At 40.3% G+C, this 21,661-nt stretch overlaps 1 long non-coding RNA gene across 1 annotated transcript in view; it reads left to right on the forward strand.

The window, feature by feature from the left end:
- The window catches only part of LOC116997097, a 174,051-nt gene that overhangs the window by 115,235 nt on the left and 37,155 nt on the right, over positions 1-21,661 (forward strand). Inside the window, exons 2-3 of the long non-coding RNA XR_004418089.1 lie at positions 11,969-12,166; positions 13,420-13,474. This is a non-coding gene — a long non-coding RNA (uncharacterized LOC116997097). The remainder of the gene's footprint in view (positions 1-11,968; positions 12,167-13,419; positions 13,475-21,661) is intronic.

The raw sequence follows: 21,661 nt of genomic DNA on the forward strand, positions 1-21,661 counted from the left end.
CCTCCACATTATTATAATTTTGAAATCATGGGGCTTGCAGGTAAAAATATGGGAATTAGGAATAACGGTTCTTTACTAGGGAAATTAAAATAGAAATACAGTACTACAAAGAAACAAACTCCAAACCCTGACAAAGTCCGAGTACGACCTGACACCCCTACAGGCAGGGTGTTGGTAGCAGTTTGATTAAATAGTGGCTGCAGTCTTCTTGCAGTGACAGATGTGGTTTAGTTGAAGCAGTGGTCATGTAGAAAGTGCAGTTTCCTTCCAGAAATCTAGTAGTGATGTGGAGAAATCTCTTTTTTTGCTAGAGTCCAGTAGAGAAAGGGCTACCTGGTGTCCTAGAATTTCAGTTTTTATCTATGTAAGAAAGGCTTGGCTCTCCCCCCTGGCTGGAGCAACTCTCAATGGGATAAAGTAATTTTATTAGTCACACAGTGGGACTCAATGGGCCATGAGCAGAAGATAATTCCCTGGAGGAAGGCTGGGGGTACGAAAATAAAGAACAAAGCCCCGCCTGGTTTCAATGGATGGCCCAATAGCAGAGTATCTCCCACAGAGGTAAGGAGCGCTGCCCTCACTTGGTCACTACAGATAGTGATAGAATAGAAACTTTGATCACATCCTGTATTGTAACCCACAACACTTTGTCAGTGTTTGGGGGTTTGTTTCAGCTGTGGTCGGCTCGTAGCTCACACTTCCGGGTTTGCAAATTTCTGAACTTTGTCCATATATAATACTCTCCAGATTATAAGGCACACTTCCGGGTTTGGATCAAAATTTTAGTCAAAAGGGTGCACCTTATAGTTGTACAATTACTGTAATTATACATGTTAAGATGGGGTGGTTAGTGAACTGAGCTATGTTCCAAGTGCCAGAAAGAGAAATTGTAGGTACTGACAATGAGATACTCCCCTACTGAGTTTGTGTGTAGATAGGAAGAGGGAGGAGATAAAATTTGGCTGAGTTCTGCTATGTTTTACTTTCTCTGCTTTTATAACAGGCAGGTTAATATCCGTGTTCCCAAAAGTGCTCTCAGCATCCCCACAGGTAGCTGCCTGCTTCTGCCTATTTCTGTAGTAGGTCTTCTTTGTCTTGGTGCCTGCTCCTGAATCGGCATGCTAAGCCTTCCTTGCTGTTGATTGAAACCTCACAATTAAGTGTTTTGTTGCACCAGCACAGCTGAAGTCTCACCTTAACCATTAATGACAGCTCACTTATTGAAAGTGTTTCTTGAATCATTATACAAATGATTGATTGAAATAATTTTTTGTAATTTATTTACTCCATCACTTTAAAATATTGCATTTGCTTTTTTTTAACATTTTCATTGTGGAAAATGCTTGAAAACTTAAAAATTGACATGCAAATATATTTTATATAGAGTCAAGATATATCAATAGGCAAATATTTTTCATGTAAAACTTTGTGTTTAAACCTAGTAAAGAAAAAATACATATTTTTATAATGTTTTATAATTTATTTATTATTAATTTTGTATGTATTTGTATTGAAAATTAATTTTTATAAGATCAGTATCATTGGTATACCAATAGGTATTTTACATAGGAACCACTTGCTTTTACAAAAATTGTGTTTAGTTTTTTGGCTGTGTTCTTGTATTTAATTTTCACCTTTCATCTGGAAAATAATTTTCACAATATATAATTGCCATTTTTCCTGGCTTTGCTCTGTGGTTTAAACCATACCAGCAATTGAGCAGGGGCTTTTCTAATGGTATCTGCAGAGGATTTTTCTTGCCAGCACTGAGTGTTTAAAATTATGATGAATTTTCTTACTTCCAGGGGTTGGTTGGTGAGCTTTATGTTGGTATTTTTACCCAACCTGTAGGAATGTATGTATGAATGTGTATAAATGAGTAAGTTTCTGTGAACAAAAGCATAGCTAGTAAGGCACTAGATAATAACTTGCGAACTTTCAGTAAAGATACCTACCTGGGTAATAGAAGAGAGTGATTCAAGTCCAAAATTAAAGTGGGGACATAAACCTGAATCTCTGCTTGAGAGGAGCTTCTTGTCTCAGTGAATACTGAGAGGTAAAATAATCCTGTTCTTTTCTAAGATTACTTCAAAAAGTAGACTGACTTCTTATCCTTCTAGTACTCCAGTAAATCACTGTCTCAAGCAGAGTGAAGAGAACAGTGTGAGCAGAGGGGCTTGCATCACACTCAGTGGTGCCTGTGTAATTCCTTCAGACTGGAGGAGCAGCATGAGCATCACACTGCACTGAGCACCACAGGCCACTTCCAGGTGAGCCATCAGCTCCTGCACTGCCAGCAGGGACATCTCCACATCCTGATTCCCTGAGCAGCATGGATGCCTTCTGTGTCTGGCCTTGAACTGGCAGAAATGGGTGCCTGAACGTGGATTTCCCACTGTGTTATCCCTGCCTTCTCTGAATAATGGACTGCTTGTGTAAGAATCAAGGGAGTGAAGGGAGTTCTTGAGCAAGAGGAAGAATGTGTGCCTTAATGACTTCATTCTTCATGCTGATGAGGTACTGCAGGATATTTTGAGGCAATAAGATTGTGTGATTGAGCATTGGAAAATTTCACGATAGAAGACTTGTAAAGCTAATAATAATATCAATTTGGTTAAATAAAGGAAACGAGGGAAGAATGTAGCAGACGAAATTCCTCTTAGGTCAAGGATGTTCAGGACTTGGATTTGGCTTCTCATGGACTGCACAGATAAGAATTTGTTGTCAGAGAAATCACTTAAGTGGTTGTTTTTTTGGTTTTGTTGTGAAGTAGCTTGAGCAGTAAAGCAAAGCACTTTGCATGTACAAAATGTGAATAAAGATGAAAAAAATCTTTAGGTAAGAAGAGAAAGTTGAAGTAAGAAGTAAGAAAATCCTGATTGTTTATTATATATCAACTTTACTAACACTTCAATGGAATATGACAAAACAAGATGACAACTGAAATGATTTTTTAAAATGAAAATTTACAGTAAGAGGAACATCTTAATATAGAAATGAACTAAATAACCACTGTGTTGTACTGAATTCTCTATATGGATTTAAGCTGATTTTTGTGATGCACTTTTTTTGCCAAATGGTTGTATACTCACATGCAATGATTCCTATGCTTAGAAAGTTATAGTAACTGTTTTCTTTACTGTTTAATGAGTGCTATCAACTAGGGTTTCCTGTTTGTCATCGTGATTTTATTGTCTTTAAGCCAAGATCTTAGGTTCTTAAAATTAAATTTTAAAAGGATCTTGGAATATATATTTTTACTAGCTAAGATTTAATTGATGCAATGCAAACAGTAAGTCAGCCAAAATTCCTGTTAATTCACTAGAAAGAAGGATCCAGTCTTTAAAATCAAAGTAAAGGATTCAATAAAAAATAACCGAGCAGGCCCAGAATTATTTATGTTGCAGCAATGATGAATTATATATAAAATGAAATAATTTGATTCACATTGGGTTTTTTATTTACAGTACCATTCTCAAAAATAACTACTTTTGGTTTAGAAAGCAAGGTAGGCTCTTTTGGTTCACATGGAGTTAAAGTCACAGCTATTACAGATAATGAGAAATTTGCAATTGACTTAGGTAAAAAGTGAATTAAGGTGAAGAGAACTTTGAAACCCTTCTAATTTCCAGCCAAAAATAATTTATGCCGAAGTGAATGAATTGTGTCTGATGAAGATGGAATAATTTAAGATACTAAGCTCTATTTTCCTGTTCTGCAATTCTGTCTGATTCTGTGAACACCTAGTTTCTAATATGACTGTCAGAGCACTAAATCTTATCTAATCTTAAGAAGGATTTTAAAAAACCCTCACCAAATATCTGATGGCAAACTGGAGATGGATTTATAGGGGGTTTTGAGCTACTTGTTGTTGTCATTTTGCAGAGATTTAGCTACGAACAAAAATATTAGTATTTGTCTTTTCAAGCATCACAGTCAGTAAAAATCTGAATATTTATCAAATCTCTTTTTCAACAGTTTTCTTTCTATCACGACCTACATTGTGGCCCCCTGTTGTCTTGAATCAATGTTTTTCAGAATAATGGCTCCTGTCAGTCACTCCAACGCTTCTGTGTCTGGGCATGCTGATATGTAACAGTGGGAAGTTGACATGGAAATGGCCAAAGCAGGAAGGAGGTCTGGGTTGCATTTTCAAAGATAACTTAAAAAATAAATCATCGTTATGGGAAAATGAATATTCTCTTAAAAGTAGGGCACATTTTCACCTAGACCTTTCTTGTACTTATCCCTGAGTCATATAAAGAGTAAGCATTAGAAAAATGGAGTAAGTAAACATTATGACTGTCAAAATAAGATGCATTCAGATGAAGAATCTTTAGAGGAGTAGATGGTATTACTTTATGTATTGAAATTGATTATATAGCCTTGTCAAATTACCATGAAGGGTTTATTTACATTTGGATTATTTCCTAGGCAGCACAGCTGCCTTTCTAGTACAGACAAAGCTTATTGAAATCTTTGTCATGGGTTTTCCATGCTATAGAATTGCACAATTAAAAACAATAATAATTATATTTTCAGCAACCCATTGTTCATTTTGCATTAAAAACCACAGCAAAAAACCTCTTGATATAAATCCCATTAAATGCTCAAGGACAGAGTCTCCAATTCCTTCCTTTTACATAAACAATCACTGCAGGAAGAGTCTTAAATTGTGCTCACTACTTCTCAGGGAAGAGGAAAAAAATTAGTAAAATCACTAAAATTACAGTAATTTCAAGACTATAAGGTGCACTGGATTATAAGGCACACTTCCGGGTGTCGGCAAATTTCCGAACTTTTGCCCATATATAAGGTGCACTGGACTGAAAGGTGCACTCTTTTTTTTGCAGCAAGGATCCTCCGTCAGCTTCCCCAGCGCGGTTGCTGGCCACGGCCCTGCCTGCACCTGGCGGCTGCGGCACTGCGGCCTCATCTCCACCCGGCAGTCGCAACCCTGCGTCCACCCGGCGGCCGTGGCTCCATGGCCCCACCTCCACCTGGCAGCCGCGGCACCGTGACCCTAGAGCCCCACCTCCACCCGGCTGCCGCAGCCCTGCCAGCTCCCCTCCATATATAAGGCGCACTGGATTATAAGGTGCACTTCTGGGTTTCCATCAAAATTTTAGTCAAAAGAGTGCACCTTATAGTTGTGAAATTACTGTACCAAATTTTTGGGGGAAGAAAGCAAAAGCTTGTGACCCTGTTTTCTAATTATGATTTTTCCTAATTATGAATCATTCTCTCATACATTCAGACTGGTTTTTTTTAAAAATCAGAGATTTTTTGCATCTATTGCAAAAATGTATATTCAGCACTGGCTGGATTACAACTTAATTTTGAAATGCAACTTATTTATCTACATATTCCCAATGATCTTGACTTGTTGGCTGTTTTCTTGCATGAAGAAACTTGTGTGAAGTCAGGGTTTATATCAGAGAGCTCCACTATGAATAATACCATCAGGTAGCAGTGAGAAAGGCATACACGAATAAAAAGGGAGAGAGATAATATGGATTTTGCAGACCATAAGCAATGAACTCTTTTGTGTTTATCTTGGTAAGTGTGGGGAAGATGGGAGGTGTTACAAAAAAGGCCTTGACCTCCTTATGAGAATGAGGAAGAAAAATGGAGAATTTATAAAACTTGATCATAAGTGAGAACCGGCTTGGAGAGTTTCTGTTAAGTAAATTAGACGGTGGTGAAAATCCAGTGGTGAAAATTCAGTCTTCTGCATGAGAATAACTGGCTGAAGCACAGGAAAACAGTTTATCTGGGATAGTTGGGCTTTTTCTGCTAGATTATTTTTACTGTGTAATCTTTATCTCATTTTTCAGTCCATAGTCTGGAAAATTCTTACAGATCACAGTCAGGGGACTTGCAAGAACAGGTACCTTTTGGGAAGAAATTTTGCTAATTTGGAAAGAGAAGAAGGAAAAGCTTCAGGCACAGCAAGAATATTAAGTTATTATAAATAATCTACTTTAATTTGTAGCAAATTGAAACACAATTTTCCGTTTACTCTTATGCAAATGTTATTTTTAACAAATACCATTGAGATTCTAGATCATGATGCATATCTATGCTAAGAATGATGACTGTGAAACCCCTCACAGAGTAAGTCATATTCTTAAATAATTTTATTTGATCAATAAGAAATTATCTGCGTAATCATATGAATACCTGTGAATCTCAGATGTTATGTTCACTTCTAATAATAAAAAATAATTCTATAAAAAGACAAGTCATTTCCTGCAAAAAAGGAGATTCTTCTTTGCTACATTACTTAATGAAACTGAGGTCTGTGGAATGCTAGGCAGTAGCTACTGCTGTTTTCTTCTTTGCCACTGTGGTAACATATTCTCCTTGAGGTACGGTTACTGAGACTCTAGCAATTTTTTTCCATGGTTTAAATGGGAGTCAGATATTTAACCCTGTTTATAGGAAGAAATTGATCTTTTAATAATTGTTATAGGTCTAAAATTATTTTAAAATGGAAGTGTAATCAAATTACAAATTAAAAATTGTGTTCCATTATTGGTGTTAATATATTTGTCTTCTCTGCAATGAGAGCTATAGAGTTGAAAACATTGGAATAAATACAGTAATTTCACAACTATAAGGCGCACCTTTTTGATTAAAATTTTCCCCTGAAACTGGAAGCGCACCTTATAGTCCTGTGTGCCTTATCTGATGTATAAAGTTGCGACATTTGCCACCCTGGAAGTGCGAACCCGCAACAGTCCCCAGCCGAGCAGAGCCCGCCTGGTAGCGGCATCAGACCAGCGCCAGGCCAGGGCAAGCCTGGCGGCATCGGGGCAGCAGCCGCGTGGGGTAGGGGGAAAGCACGGCAGCGCAACCCGGGCATGGGGGTAAAGCCGCTTGCATCGGGGTGGCCCCCGTGCGGTGGCGGGGAAAGCGGCCGGAATTGGGGTGGCGGAGGCACAGGGCGAGCCTGCCGGCATCAGGTCACCTGGAGTGCCAGGGAACTCCTGGAGCAGCGGGGCCCTGGGGATGCTGCACGGAGAGGTGGCGGACATAGCCGAACGGGCCCGGGGGCCCGTTGGCTGCCGGGTTGAGGCGGGGCCTCGACCAGCAACTGTGTGGGGGGAGCTGGGGGCAGAGCCTCGCTGCAAAAAAAGTGCGCCTTATAGTCTGGTGCGCCTTATATGAGCTACAAAGTTGCGAAATTTGCCAACACACGGGGGGTGCGCCTTACAGTCTGGTGCACCTTATGGTCATGAAATTACTGTACTCGCGTGAGGTCTGTGTAAGAGCTTGAATGTATTTTCTGAGACATAATTTCATTCTTGAAGTAAGGGTAATTTTTTTTTAGAAGGTAATGTGTGGTGGGTTGATCCTGGCCAGCGACAACTCAGCTGCCTGCTCATCTACTCCATCCACACCTACCCCCAGCAGTACAGGGGAAAGTCTAGGAAGAGCAAAACTCATAAAAATCAGGAGTTGAGATAAGCACAGTTTAAGTAAAGGAAAATGGGGGAAAAACCCAGCAAGTGATGCAAAAAGCAATTATTTACCACTCTGCACAAACAGAGTGATACCCAGACAGTCTCTGAGAGATGGCCACTTTTGAAAGCCAACTTGCCTTTCCCTTTCTTCTCCCACTACCCCAGTTCTACTGCTGAGCATGACATTACTTCCTGGTTGTGTTCCCTCAAAACCTTTTGCCTGCTTCCAGCCTTTTTGTTACTCCTGCAATGCCTTGAAAACTGCTACTGGTTATAGTATAATAAATGTTGTCTCTGAGTTTTCCTCCATCTAATATTGTGAGTTTGAGGGACAGATGATTCAATGTCTGAAATCTTATAACATAAAGACAAGCAGGGCAGAGAGTGTGTCAGTTGTTATTTTTCTCTCTGGACTGCCCTGTATCATTATCGTCAGAACCAAGTAAAAGAGAAATCTTGGACAGAGTTGCTTTTATCTCCCATCCATGTCAAGATAGAACTACTCCTTCCTGCTCAAAAAGGGTTTTTTTCCTGCACAATTCTTCTCACCTTTCTTTCATGAAGTGGTAAAATAAATGTCACTGCATAGTTTTCGAGCAACAAGTTTGGTTTGTATTACATCTCTTCTTCTCCCATAAAATACTCTTTTGTATCCCAATAAAACGATCTGGCTAAGGCTTTGAGTCAGGGAAGATGGACTGTCAGAATTATTTGACCGTCTTACATTTACAGCTTTTGCATGTGTAAATGTGTCTGTAATTAATGTATTCTGTTTCTGAAGTCCCAGCTGTTTTTTTTTAAGATTTACCAAGTACTGTAACAATCAAAATACTTTCAGGCTTACAAATGAAGAGAGGTTGAACACCCAGTTGGAGTAGGCTGATGGCAGATTGTGAAGGCATTTTGAAACTCCATCATTTTCACTGTGAAACGTTTGGCTTTGTCAGAAGATTCAGGGTTATCCTGTGGACTGGAAAGTGGGGTCCGATAAAAAAAGTGCACTAAATAGTCTTATCCTTCTGCTTAACAGGATCCTGACTTCTGTTTTAGTAATTTAAAAACTTCAGTGAAAGGGAAGTATTAAAATACATTTTACTACTAATTAAGAGGTAAGCACTGCCTTAGTTTGATAATTGCCCTATAAATTTGAAAGCATCTGAACAAACATGGAAAACTTGGGAAATTACTCTGTTCATATTTATTGGATATACAAAGAACCTTAAAGCAGGGCAATGTAAATTTATAGAACCTCACTAAACATAGTTATACGTCTCTTGTACAAGCTACAAGTTTGATTTGGAGTTATCTTTCATATAGTTTAGATGAGCCAGATTTTGGGATGTTTCTTCCATGGAAGGGCTGGCACCAGGCTTCCCTGCTGCTATTTTCCTCCCAGAGGAAGGATGTGGAAGGCTTCCCCATTCTGTACCATGGAACAAAGGCACGTAAAGAAACCATCCCTCTTTCCAGACATTTTGGTCATGCAAGGCATTTGTTTTTCTCTGCCTACAACTGGAAACAGGACAGCTGTTACACAGAGTGATAATGAATGGTAAGAGATCCCAGTTTTCAGAAGGCACATAATGTATAGCATTCATCTGCTTCCTCCCTCAGTTACTACGTTGTGGTACTTTATATCTAAAGAGTAAATCACAGTTGGTCAGAATATCTAGAATATTAATATATTTTAGGAAAAATTGTTTTCCAATTCTATCTATATGAAATAGCAACTTCTGTTTTACCACTTTGAAAATTCAGGGACATACTGTGAATTTTTCCCCCTGGTTTTGAGCATTCAGGTTAGTGACAGTTATGAGCCTGTCCCCACAAGAGAATTTAAAGGTTGTCTGTCTTCCTTTCTTTTATTTATAAAACCTGAACATCTCTAACAGTTCCTTTTTACTCAGGAAAACACTTAGGTGCCTGCTAGAAATTTCTCTCCAGAGCACACTATCATCTACAGAAAAAAAATAACTAATAATGCAAAGGGTTTGAAAACACCTTTGTGATAGGACAGAACTAATAATTAATGTGGACATAACTGGGGGAGATATGGTTTTTTCAAAGTGGGAAATGTACAAAAGCAACTGCTCTTTGTTATATAGTATTCCCTGTTTCACCCTATTTCTGATTGTATTTTGTTATTAACATATATCACACATACATTCTGGATGTATAGTGTACTTCACATCTTTGCAAAGTAAGACCTACACAATATATCAAAATGTGAGTGAGTTGGAATGACTGAACTTAGTGTTATTATTCAAAAAAAGGAAAATTTTTGTAGCTGATATGAATTTTGAAACTCATGCTTGCTCTTATGGATGAGTACCAACTGGTTTCTATAATTATATGTTTTAGTTCATAATTAATGCTTCTGAGGAAGATGGTATAATTTAAAAGATATTAATTATAGATGGCCTCTGTACTTTAGAGAACAGGTTTTTTCCCTCTGCATACTGAGACAGGTTTTACCTGTGTGTGAGTCAAGTCCATATTTCCCCAATACTTGTGTATATATTGGACTATTTTCATAAAATCTGCAGCAATTTAAGCAACTCCACAGAAAGCATTTTGTGATGCTTTAATTCTGATTTTGTTTGCATGTGTATGACATTCTGGGAATGCAAGCATTTACAGAGATGGTGAGAATGGGCCAATGTGAATTTTAAGCCCAAATGCTATTTTCTTCCTCTCTATTAATCCAGGTATTTTAGAACATGACAACCGCTTAGAAGTGCCAGTATTGAAATAGGGGTAATTTGTAAATGCTGGATATTTATGTGTGGTCAGTTTTATATCCATTGGCTATAATTTGTGTTACTTAGGTATACAAATGGTTATGTAGGTGAAACATCTGCTTTTAACTCTCTGAGTTAGAAGGTGTATATATTAGTGTATCAAGAGAGGAAAAATGCATGTTTTCTGAAGCCATATGTTATTTATAATTTAGAGAGATTGTGCAAAGCTTGCATGAGAGTGTCTTATTTCTCCTGATATGCAGCAGATTCATTTCAGAACATTATCTGTCAGAAAAGTTGTGTGCCCAGTGTGGCCTAACTCATCTGGTATAGGTTAGATAAAGGTCTGAGCTCCGAAAAGACAGACAAATTATTTAGTACCAGATTGTTGAGTACTTCCCATGAGTAATAACTTGAATAAATTGGATCACAAATGAGCTTCAAACTATGGTGAGAACACCATGTCAGACTTCCACTCTACCCCTACAGACCACAAATTGTGCTGAAGCTGACCCACTTCAGACTATACTTAAGCTAAAAAATAGGGAAGAACTAGCCCTCACCTCAGTTTTGACAAAGTGTGTAGGACGGAAATCTGGTATTTGTCTGTCAAAATTCTGGTCTCCAGGTGATAGTGTGAAATTCACTGCAGTGGAGCCAGCCAGCTAAACATGCACATCTTTCCTACCCCCATACAGAGAGTCAGCACCTGCTTGAAAAATCAGTGAAGTTTGGAAGCCAGCAATGGCAGGAGCAGACACATTACCTGTGGTTAAAACTCTCCACTTGTGAGGCTAACAGCAAGGACAGTAAGATTGAAGATGTTGGCATGAATACCATGATAGTTTTAAATAGATGTCTTCAGCAGGCAGTGGATTGAAAGGTGAACACCTTTCGACAGCCAGCTGGGGAGTGAATAGCATCATCTTTGACATAAATGTGCAGGGATGGAAGCTGTGCTGCATGACTGTGACATAGTGATGCATTTTTCCACACTATTCTCAATGAAATGCCAAAATCCAGAGAGTGGAGGATGTCTTCTTATGAACTAGAAGAGGATTTTAAACATTTTGTGCCAGAGTTGCAGATTTCAGAGGTGACACTAAGCAGAAGGCAGGAAGATAATTCTTACTTTTCTTGTATCTTGTAAAATGTCAAACAAAGGACAAACATCCCTTTGCTGGAGTGCATGAAGTGCCTTCCAATGCTAGCAGGTTATGTGAGACTTTTGTTGCCCTTGGCCTCAGCACAGAGAAAGAAACAGGCTTGAGTTCTCTAACGAAGGGCTTCTGACACTCACCAGCAGCTGGTACAAAGCTCCTGCAAACAAATTTAGCACAGACATTATAATGATGAGCTGCAGCCCACTCTTAAGGAGATGTGTTTGGAGAGCCTTGTGGTGGGAGCATGGCACAGGGGTCAGCCAAGAAGTGTGATTTACACTGTGCTGGTGGAGGCACACAATAAAGGGACTGTCCTCTGCAGTGTGTTCTATTTGCTTGAGTCTGCGGGCAAAGGCAGCTCACAGAATGCACCTTACTGATGCACAGCACTTGTCTTGATAAATTGAAACTTGAATCTAGGGAAGTCAAAGGCAGTATAGACATTACAGCTGAAGTCGATTAGAAATCTTCCACTCAGTACCATCCAGGCCACCCTTTGAGTTTGATTGCAATGCTGTGATTATTTTCTAATATGAAAACCCTATTTCTTCTTGCCTATTTATATGTCAATCTTATGTTCATATAATTTTTGCAGGTGAAAGTTGCTGTGCATGGATCCTATATGGAATGAGCACAATAAGTCTAGGAGACGGCATATTTCATAATAATCCATTCAATGTGGATATAAAGGCTCCTGATAACATGTTGTATATGAAAATACCTTCAGGACTTACCAGGCTTGTGGTACTGCAAACATAACTCAATTTCCTGTCCTCCACCTCGTTCTATGGAGGTCTGTTTCCTTTTTGTTTTTGGTCTTTGTATAAAAGATACAGTAATTTCACGAATACAAGCCGCAGCAATTTGACAAAAATTTTGGTGGAAACCCGGAAGTGCGGCTAATAGTCGGGGGCGGCTAATATGTGAATAATTTTCTGACATTTACAACCCCAGACGTGCCAACCAGGGTGCCAAGCCAAGAACCTGCCAGTAAAAGCCGGCATTCTGCGATTGTTACAGTGTTACTGTGTTGCCCTGGCTCCCTGCAGGCAGCACGGGGGGCGGGGAGAGAGGCGGGAGAGCTCTCTTCTTCCCTCCTCTGCCGCAGCCCAGGGGAGGACGGGTGGGGGGGCGTGCCGCCATTGCCGCGGCTTGCGGAGCCGACGGGGGCCCTGCGCTACCATTGCTGCGGCTCGGGGAGGAGAGGGGGGGGCCGTGCCGTCATTGCCACAGCTCAGGGAGCCGATGGGGGCCCTGCGCCGCCATTGCTGCGGCCCGGGGAGGACGGGGGGGGGGGGGCGCCGCCATTACCGCGGTTCCGGGAGCCAACGGGAGCCCCGCGCAGCCATTGCCGCGGCCCGGGGAGGGGGGGCGAAGTGCGTGCAGCCATTGCTGCGGCCCGGGGAGGTGGGTGGAAGCGCACGCCGCCATTGCCATGTCTCGGGGAGCCGACGGGAGCCCCGCGCAACCATTGCTGCGGCTCAGGGAGGAGACGGGGTGCTTTGTCCGCGCCCGCCGCCGGCGCCACGGGTGCGGGAAAGCTCCGTCCCTGCCCGCCGCCGGCGCCACGGGTGCGGGAAAGCTCCGTCCCCACCCGCCGCCGCTACCGTAGGAGCGGGGGAAGCTCCGTCCCTGCCTGCCACCACGGGGCAGCGCTGACCCGGGGTGACCGAGCCCAGTGGCAGCGGCGGGTGGCCCCGAGCCCAGTGGCAGCGGCGGCCGGCCCTGAGCGGCAGCACCGGGCTGGGCCACCTGGCCCCGTCAGCAACCCCTAGCGGGCCGAGCCTGCACAGCCTTAGCTCAGCCAGTAAACCCCGCCCTCCCGCGGTTCTGTTACTAATTGCACGCGGGTCCTTGCTGCGAACGACAGAGCAGCTTATATTCAGGTGCGGCTTATTTATGGACAAAAACCGAAATATTTGCCAACACCCAGAGATGCGGCTTATACTCAGTGCGGCTTGTATTCGTGAATTTACTGTAATAAATTTGTAACCCTTTGTATCTAATTCACTTTGACAACTTTCATTTCTTTTGTTCTTTTTACAGTGAACGTAAAGGACAAGATTTAAACAACTGAAGAGTGCAGAATATTTATTTATGGGTAAGCACATTGTAGATAACAAGGAGTAGTGAGCTTGTAAGTAAGGATTAATATTACCAGATGAGCATTATATACTCACCAATATGATGAGATTGCAGTTGCTGCTCAGGTGAGGAGAGGTCAATAATCTTTGCCTTTAGATTTACCTTGATCCTTGATCTTGCTGAGTTTCGATCTTCTGCTTTTCCATTAATTTTTAGCACTTTAAACCTTTCAATATCAGTATTTTTCCTCTTGAGTTCTCATACTACTATCTATCTCCGCATCCATACTTTTTTCCCCCCTATTTTTTTAGGCTTCCTAACTCACACAACTTTTCTTTTTTCACTTCCTTTTGGTCATCTCAGCAGTTTTCTCAGCAGACTGACCAAAGGTTACACAGTTTTATTGCCCCAAACTGCTCTTTGCTTTATAGACTTTGTCTAAGGGTGTATATGAATGGTGTTCCCAGATACTTTCCTTTTCTGACTTGTTTGTTATCTGAAGTTTTTTAGAAAATAGTAATATTTGCACTCATGGATTTAGCTACATCCCACTAAGCACAAATACTACATAGAAAAAGCCAAGAAAACATTTACAGTAATTTCACGATTATAAGCCGTACCTGATTATAAGCCGCACTTTCGTTCGCAGCGAACTTTCACAAAGTTACCAATTGGTAACAGAATTGCGGGATCGTGGGGTTTACTGGCAGGTGCCAACCTTGGAAACCTTATTTTCAAGTGAAGAAATATCCAGACAATAGCTGCGGCAGCGTACCCTGCAAGTTTTATTAACAAGCGGAAAAAGATATGAACAATAGTGTGGTCATTTTACAAACATTTCCAACGAATCCGCATTGCCTTTAAATAGTCACTCAGCTGGGGAGCTGCCCAGCTGGGCGGATGGGCAGGCAACTGGGCAGCTGTGTGGACAGGTGGGGAACCGGTCGGTTGGGGAGCCGAGTGGGCAGAGAGCCTGGCAGCTGTGTGGGTGGGAGAGGAACCGGGCAGCCACGTGGGAGGGCAGGGAGCCGGGCGGGCTGGAAGCCGGGTGCGTGGGGAGCAGGGCGGCTGGAGAGCTGGGCAGCCATGTGGGCAGGTGGGGAGTGGGGTGACCAGAGAGCCAGGCAACCGCGCGGGCGGGCGGGGAGCCGGGCAGTCACATGGGCAGGCAGGGAGTTAGGTGGGCGTGCAGCCGGGTGGCCGCATGGGAAGGCGGGGAGCTGGACAGCAGCGTGGGTGGGCAGGGAGCTGGGCAGATGAGAAGCCAGGCAGCCACACGGGCAGGCGGGGAACCGGGTGGGCGTGCAGCCGGGCAGCCACGCTGGCAGGCATGGAGCCACACAGGCAGGGAGCTGGGTGGGTGGGTAGGTGGGCGGGGATCCGCGCAGCCGCACAAGACTGAAAACACCGAAAAAATACAGAGAACTATCATGGGCTAGGATCGGTGGTGCTGTCCAGCTGCCGGGGCCACACGGGCTCTGGCTCGGCTCAGGGTAGCTGCAGGTTCTCACTTCCGGGTTGGAAAATTTCTGAACATCGTTCATATATAAGTCATCCTGGAGTACAAACTGTACTTCTGGGTACGGACCAAAAGTTTAGTCAAAATCGTGTGGCTTATAATTGTGAAATTACTGTACTGTCTTTTTAGTATGCAAATCTTTACCGATTATAGAATGCTAAAATATCATGATAAAAAGACTGAAAATAATACTTAGGCTTTTCATTGTATTTTGCTGCTCAAGATGTGCACAAACATTAAATAACAAATCATGAAACAAAGTATATTTAAAATAAAATATAAAACACATCCTACTGTTCAGAAACCAAACAGTATTGTGCTGAGTATGAATTATATGGTGAAAATTACTTGACAGAGATTTCCACAGTGAATCACATAGTGTTACTTTCAATTTTTGCCATTTTCCTGATGTAGAGAATCTTCAATGATCAGTTAGAATTTCACCCTTTTACACACTAGAAAGTGTACTAGATGATCTCCTAAGCATAAGAATCTAAGCATAAAATGAGGGATGGTAGGCAACAAGGCTTGAGGATTTGGTGAGTTGCATTAGACTGTAGCATTGGTGGTGTCCTGTATGACCTGCCTAACTTCAACCTGACTTTTCTTAGATACTAAACAAAAAAGGGCATAAAGAAGGTATATATATATATGAATTTAAGGAATGAGAGTTGGAGCTTTTTTATCATGTTTATGAATCTCAACCAGAAATCACATGGGAAGCCTGTATTCTGTTCAACAATAAAACCCCAGCGGCTGAGACTGCCTATACTGCAAGACTGGCATTTTTCTTTCCATGTTGGAAGAAATGTCAAGTAAATTATAATCAAAATTAATTAAATTTTCCTGATATTTAGTTGCATTTTTAGAATTTAAAGCTGTGATTCTTCCAGCATTTAAACAGGTGTGTACCTTTGCTCATGTAGGCTGTTATCATCTGACATGATGAAGTGAGTCACAAATACCTTGGCAGCTCTCCACTCTGAGAATAGTTAAAACGTAGGTCTGTAGTTAAAATGCTGAGTTTTTATTATGCTGTGAAATCTCCCACTGTTGGGTCTTCAGGTGCATTTTGAAATAGTCTTCAAAGGTGTCTTGTCTGGTTTCCACTGTGCTCTTTATCTTTAAGACTGAAGGTTTAGAAGAAATTAAAATCCTTCTTAGATGGTTGCTATTCAGAAGTCTCAGAATTCCTCTGCAAGGCTCCTTGGTTGTTTTCTGACAGCCTTTTTGTGCTTCACATATTAAAGTACCAGAGAAAACTGGGGGGGTGTCTACTGCTCTCTTCAGCGCCTCACCCATTGTAATAAACACACAGTGGTATATTAAAGCTTAATCATCTAAGATTTAAAACAATATAGGACAACAGGATGAAGGTTCAGATTTTATTTTCTTTTGGTGAATCCAAAGACTCTCAGAAAAACCAAAAAAATTTTCTTGTCATTTAGGGCTTTTATAACTTCACAACTGTTGTTGATCTTTCAGCTTTCTTTGTACTCCTGTGTACAGGCTGCAATCTGTGTACTTCCTTCAAGAGTAGAGTGGAACCATGTGCACAGACAAGATCCCTGTCTTCTCTCCTGAGGGAGTATGTGATTAATGATCTCCAGCTTGCAGACATAAGATGTGTCCTGTGTCAGGGTGTAGGAGGTTTTCCACCAAGAAACCTTGATTATTGAGATGAATGGATGACAAAAAGGAAACAGCCCCCTCCACCCAAAAAACCCCAACAACCAACATTAGGGGAAGAAGTGGTTTGAGTGCCTCTTACTCATCTTGGGATGCAGAAATTGGCTGTGTGTCTCAGGATTTCTTTCACCTTTACTTTTTATTATGTTGTTTTTCTGGAAGAGGAAATGTAAGATGCCAGGATTAGTACCTGTCTGCATGCAGTGTTGTCCTGCCTTGAAATACCCATGAACCCTTCCAGTTCTCTGGGTATACATCCAAATCTGGAGCTCATTGCTGCAGCTGATACATAGAGCAAACCAATCCTGCACACAAATAAGAATTTGCACATCTGTTCCTTGAACACTTTCAGCAGCTCCAGCCTCAAACTAAAGCACAATGAGTTTCATAAGAAATCATTGAGAAAACTGTGTATTCTGCATGACCATATTTAATAACAGAAAAACAGGACTAGAAGGGACCTCAAGAAGTTGTGCAGTCAGTATTGCTCCAGTACAAGTCCTGTGTTCAGGATGTTTTCCAGTCTGTAAATTCTACAGCTGCATGTGTGGGTTACTTGTCAGTGCATATCCCAACTTCTTAATATGGAAATTTGAAATGTGTGACTGTAGTTTGATCCAATGTTTTAAGAATGGTGAGGAATAAAGGAGTAGAGAGAACCTAGGCAAAATAAATTCCTTGTGTTTGTTGAAGGAGCTGATTCATGATTAAGTAGGACATAAAATTTTCAATATATATAGAAAGCTGATGCTATGCCAATGTTACTTTTTTTTTCTCTTTCAGAAACTTTTTAAATAAAGATTTTCACAAGCTATTTGAACCATTACGTAAATCCATCGGCCTTGTTTGATTCTGCAAGGGACAGTACACAGTCCTTTCCCTTGTGGATTTCTAAACATGACCAAGATGATTCAGATTTCAGACGGTCTGTTTCATCAAGTTTGTCCTGAGGCATTTATAGGTCAAATTGAGGTAGAAGCTGCTGATGTATGAACTGAAAATTCTGTTTCTTTGGGAAAGGGAGAGGGCATTTAGAGAGGGACTAGAGCTAAGATATCTCCCAAAAACTAACGTAGTTCTGGCCAGAAACAATAAAAGCTAAACTAAAGTGATGCGTGACTCTTCAGCCTTGCGCAATTAACGTCACTGTAGCTCTTGCTTTCAAAAAAGTTTCTTATATTACTTGATTTCCTGGAGTTGTCTGACATTTCCATTGTATTTCTTTTCCTTTCACTCGCTTTCCAAGGCACTGTTTAAATTGTGTCCTAACATAATTTTTTTACCACAGTATCTGCAGAACAGGCTAAACACAGGGAGAAAAGACAACTTTTGAAAGGACTTGAAGACATTGAAATGTGCTTAGGTTTGTTACTCTCCACCCGCTCCGGCCCCCCCAATGAACAAGTCCTAACATTTAAATTTTTTTTTTGCTAGGAATATCTGGATTTTTTTTTTTAAGTTAGAATAATCAAAATGTATCTTGTTTTTTAAAACAATCAGTGTTTTGTGTTAATATTTAGACTTTTTTATTATGCTATTATATAAATTGGTGATGTTGAACAAAGAATCATTTGACAGAGGCCAGAACTTTTTACCTACTTTGAATTGTAACATAATCCAGTTTTTGTAAATGCTCTGACTTCAACTGTGAAGCCAATTTTTGGAATTTCCCCACCAGTTTTTTGTCCATTAGCTATTGTTGAATAAGCATGAAGAGAACAAATTCCTTGTTCAGTGTGGAAAACTCTATGGATTTTAGTGCCGCTTTGTTTAATTTAGCTGCTGATGTGGATAACATAGTAGATGAGGTATTTGACATTACATCACATATAGTTTGAGATAAAATGTTTTGTGGTAGTTTGGGTGATTTTTAATTTTGCCTCCTGTCACTATTTGTGCTTTGGGACATGGTGAGAGATTTATAGATGTCTGAGTTTCACATGAGTCAAGGTGATAAATTACCTTTAATGCTCTCTGGAAGACTAAATACTTTAATCCCTTCCTAAAATCCCTTTTATACCTCTTGTTTTCAGAGGTAAAATGAAGGGTACAGACTAAGAAACTCAGTCAAATCATGCAGCTGAAATAAAAAGTAAAATACTGATGACAATACCTCCCTCTAAAGCTGAAAATAATAGAGGTTAGAAGCATGATGTAACACACAATCTATTACAGTAGCTGTTAGAAAAATCAGTTGGAGTAGGTTGTAAATAGACATGAACTGGACCTGTTTTTAATCCAGTACTCAACAGTGTGTTGCAAATTAAGAGAAATTTTTACCTTTGATGCACACAATTGGGAAGGTCCTGGGAATACTATTGATACTGCAGAAAATCTTGCAATTGTGATGTGCTTAGTGAAGGCACTCAGATTGAAGTCTGTAAATATCTTTGTATTACAGTAATTTGAAGTCGCAAGATGTTGCTCCCTGCATTCACTATCACTGAGATTCATACAAAGAAGACCTCCTCCTTTCATTTATTAAAATAAAGCACTGTCCCAGAGCACACATTTACTCCTAAGCCTTACTGCTTTCAAAATATTTTTAACAAATGATGAAGAGCTTAGAGATGTTCTCTTCTGAAAGAAAAATAATAAATGTTGTGCTGTTAAAAATGGAAGAAGACTAATAAATCCTATGCTGTTAGAAATGGAAGCAATAAGATTTTGTGTGGAACTAGGTGAAAAACAAAATAACTCTAAGACTTCCTGTGAAAATGGGATTTTTTTGCAATTCTGAGATTAGCTTGTATTTAAAGAGCTCCCATGAATACATCATAGTATCACAGATAAGTACCCCTTTGTTTCCAAATGGTAATATTTCTCACAGAATTGCTTCCACATTTCACTGTGGTCTGCCCTTTGGTGCCTGTGGCATACATCAGGAGAGCAGCATATTGTGGGTTTGTCCTGTAGAAGAGACTCCTGTGACCAACAGCAATTCACAGCTCCTATACAATTTTGTGGAAATGTATGAGTGCATCATATAAATGTTGAGACAAGGCGTAAGTGAAAACTTTCTCTGACTCTGATGCTTCAGTACCTTCCTGACTTTCAACAGAGTAGTAAAAATTCAGTAATAGATTACTCCATAACAGTTTTCTGAGTTTGACCAACTCTATTTCTCATGAGGTGGTTCTCCGTGGTTACAGAGTGACTAACACAGGAAAGACCTCATTGATGATTTCAGACTCTATCTCACCAAAACAGAGATTATATTGGTGACAAGCTGTAGCTGTATGGAGCATACATGGAGAGAGAAAAAAGGGTTCTTGATCTGCATATAACAAAATGTGAAAGTGTACAGACTAGCAAAACAGAGTCAAGGGCTTAGAATAAAATTCCCTATCAAGAAAACTGGATTCCCATAGTAACTAAATGAAAACTTTCAACTTTCTGCCAGTTGCCTTAAGAACAGTGAAAGATTTCTATGTCATAATTTTTAAAAGAATCAGAAATATTTTGAATAGGAGATGATTTCCTTAGCATTCTCAGGTCCTTGCAGCATATTGAATCATTCAGGGCATCACAGAAGCACCAAGCTAGGAATCTGGGTAGATATTCAAAGACACTTTGGAGTTTCACTTGCCACAAGAATATTCTAAATATTCTTTGATCATTGTAAAGTCAACGCAAATTTTTAGAAAGTGCTGGAGAAATATTTTTGAATTTCACCAATATTTCATAAAGGGGAATGTAGATATTTTTCTTTGTTGCTATTTTGACTCCCTTTTTGTTTGTTGTGATGTCCAATGATCCTCTTGTTCATGGTCTTGTTCATATTTATTACAGCAGTTTATAGACTGCAAGACAAATCATAAAGCATAAATCATGTAAGTAGATAAAAAATTCATGTAAAATTTTGTGTAAGTTGCTTTGAGAATCAGCCATTTGCCAGTAGAAATAACTCTGTACAGTGGTTGATAGCTATAAAGAGGATTCACAAATAGTAGAACTTTAAGTTATTAACAGGACAAATCATTAAAAGTCAGTATTAGCAAAACTTGTGAATTCAATAAAGTATGAACTATTATGTTTTCCTAGAACAATTGTGAGGATGAAATTATATGGGATAGTCAGCAAAAATTTCAGCTTGTTCCATGTTAAAAAAATGACTTCTCCATGTAGACAATATTGCTTATGCTGTCTGTTTCCAATATATAAATCATGCCTGGGCAACATGTGACTTCAGAAAATCAGTTATTCATACTTGCCTTTTCTCTTGAAGTTCTTGTGTGAGATTGATTGATTTGTTCAGACTTTTTGCTGGGGAAAATTTAGATGTATTTTTACTTCAAGGATTTTAGTAGGCTGTGCCAAGCCTAGTGCTGCAAAAACCAGAATGCTTGCTGCAAATCACAAAACATAAAATAATTTAAAAATGCTTGTTTCACTAATACTGAATGCAAAAATCACCAAGATGAATGGACAGATACCTTTGAAACTCTCTGGAAGTCTGACAGAAACCAAGTCCCATACTTCCATTTGTTCACACCCCTGGTGGGACAGGCAAGAAAATTGGAAAAGTAAAAGTGAGAAAACTCACAGGTTGTCTTAAAAACAGTTTAATAGGTAAAGCAAAAGTTGTGCATGGAAACAAAGCCAAGAAAGGGATTCATTCACCACTTCCCATGGACAGGCAGGTTTTCCAGGAAAGCTGTGCTCCATCATATACTATGCTGACTTCTGAGGACAAATACCATCACTAAAACATTTCCCCATTCTCTTCCCCCAGCTTTATATGCTGGGCCTGACACCATATGGTATGGAATATCTGTTTGGTCAGTGCAGGTCAGCTGTCCCAGCAGTGTCCTCTCCCAACTTCTTGTGCACCTCCAACCTTCTGGCTGGTTGGGTGGTGTGAGGAGCAGAAAAGGCCTTGACTCTGTGCACTGCTCAGCAATGGTGAAAACATCCTTGTATTATTCACACTGTTTCCAGCCAATCCAAAACACAGTCCCATACCAGCTTCTATGAGGAAAATTAACTCTGCCC

The sequence above is a fragment of the Catharus ustulatus genome, chromosome 5, assembly GCF_009819885.2.
Source record: "Catharus ustulatus isolate bCatUst1 chromosome 5, bCatUst1.pri.v2, whole genome shotgun sequence".
Taxonomy (NCBI): domain Eukaryota; kingdom Metazoa; phylum Chordata; class Aves; order Passeriformes; family Turdidae; genus Catharus; species Catharus ustulatus.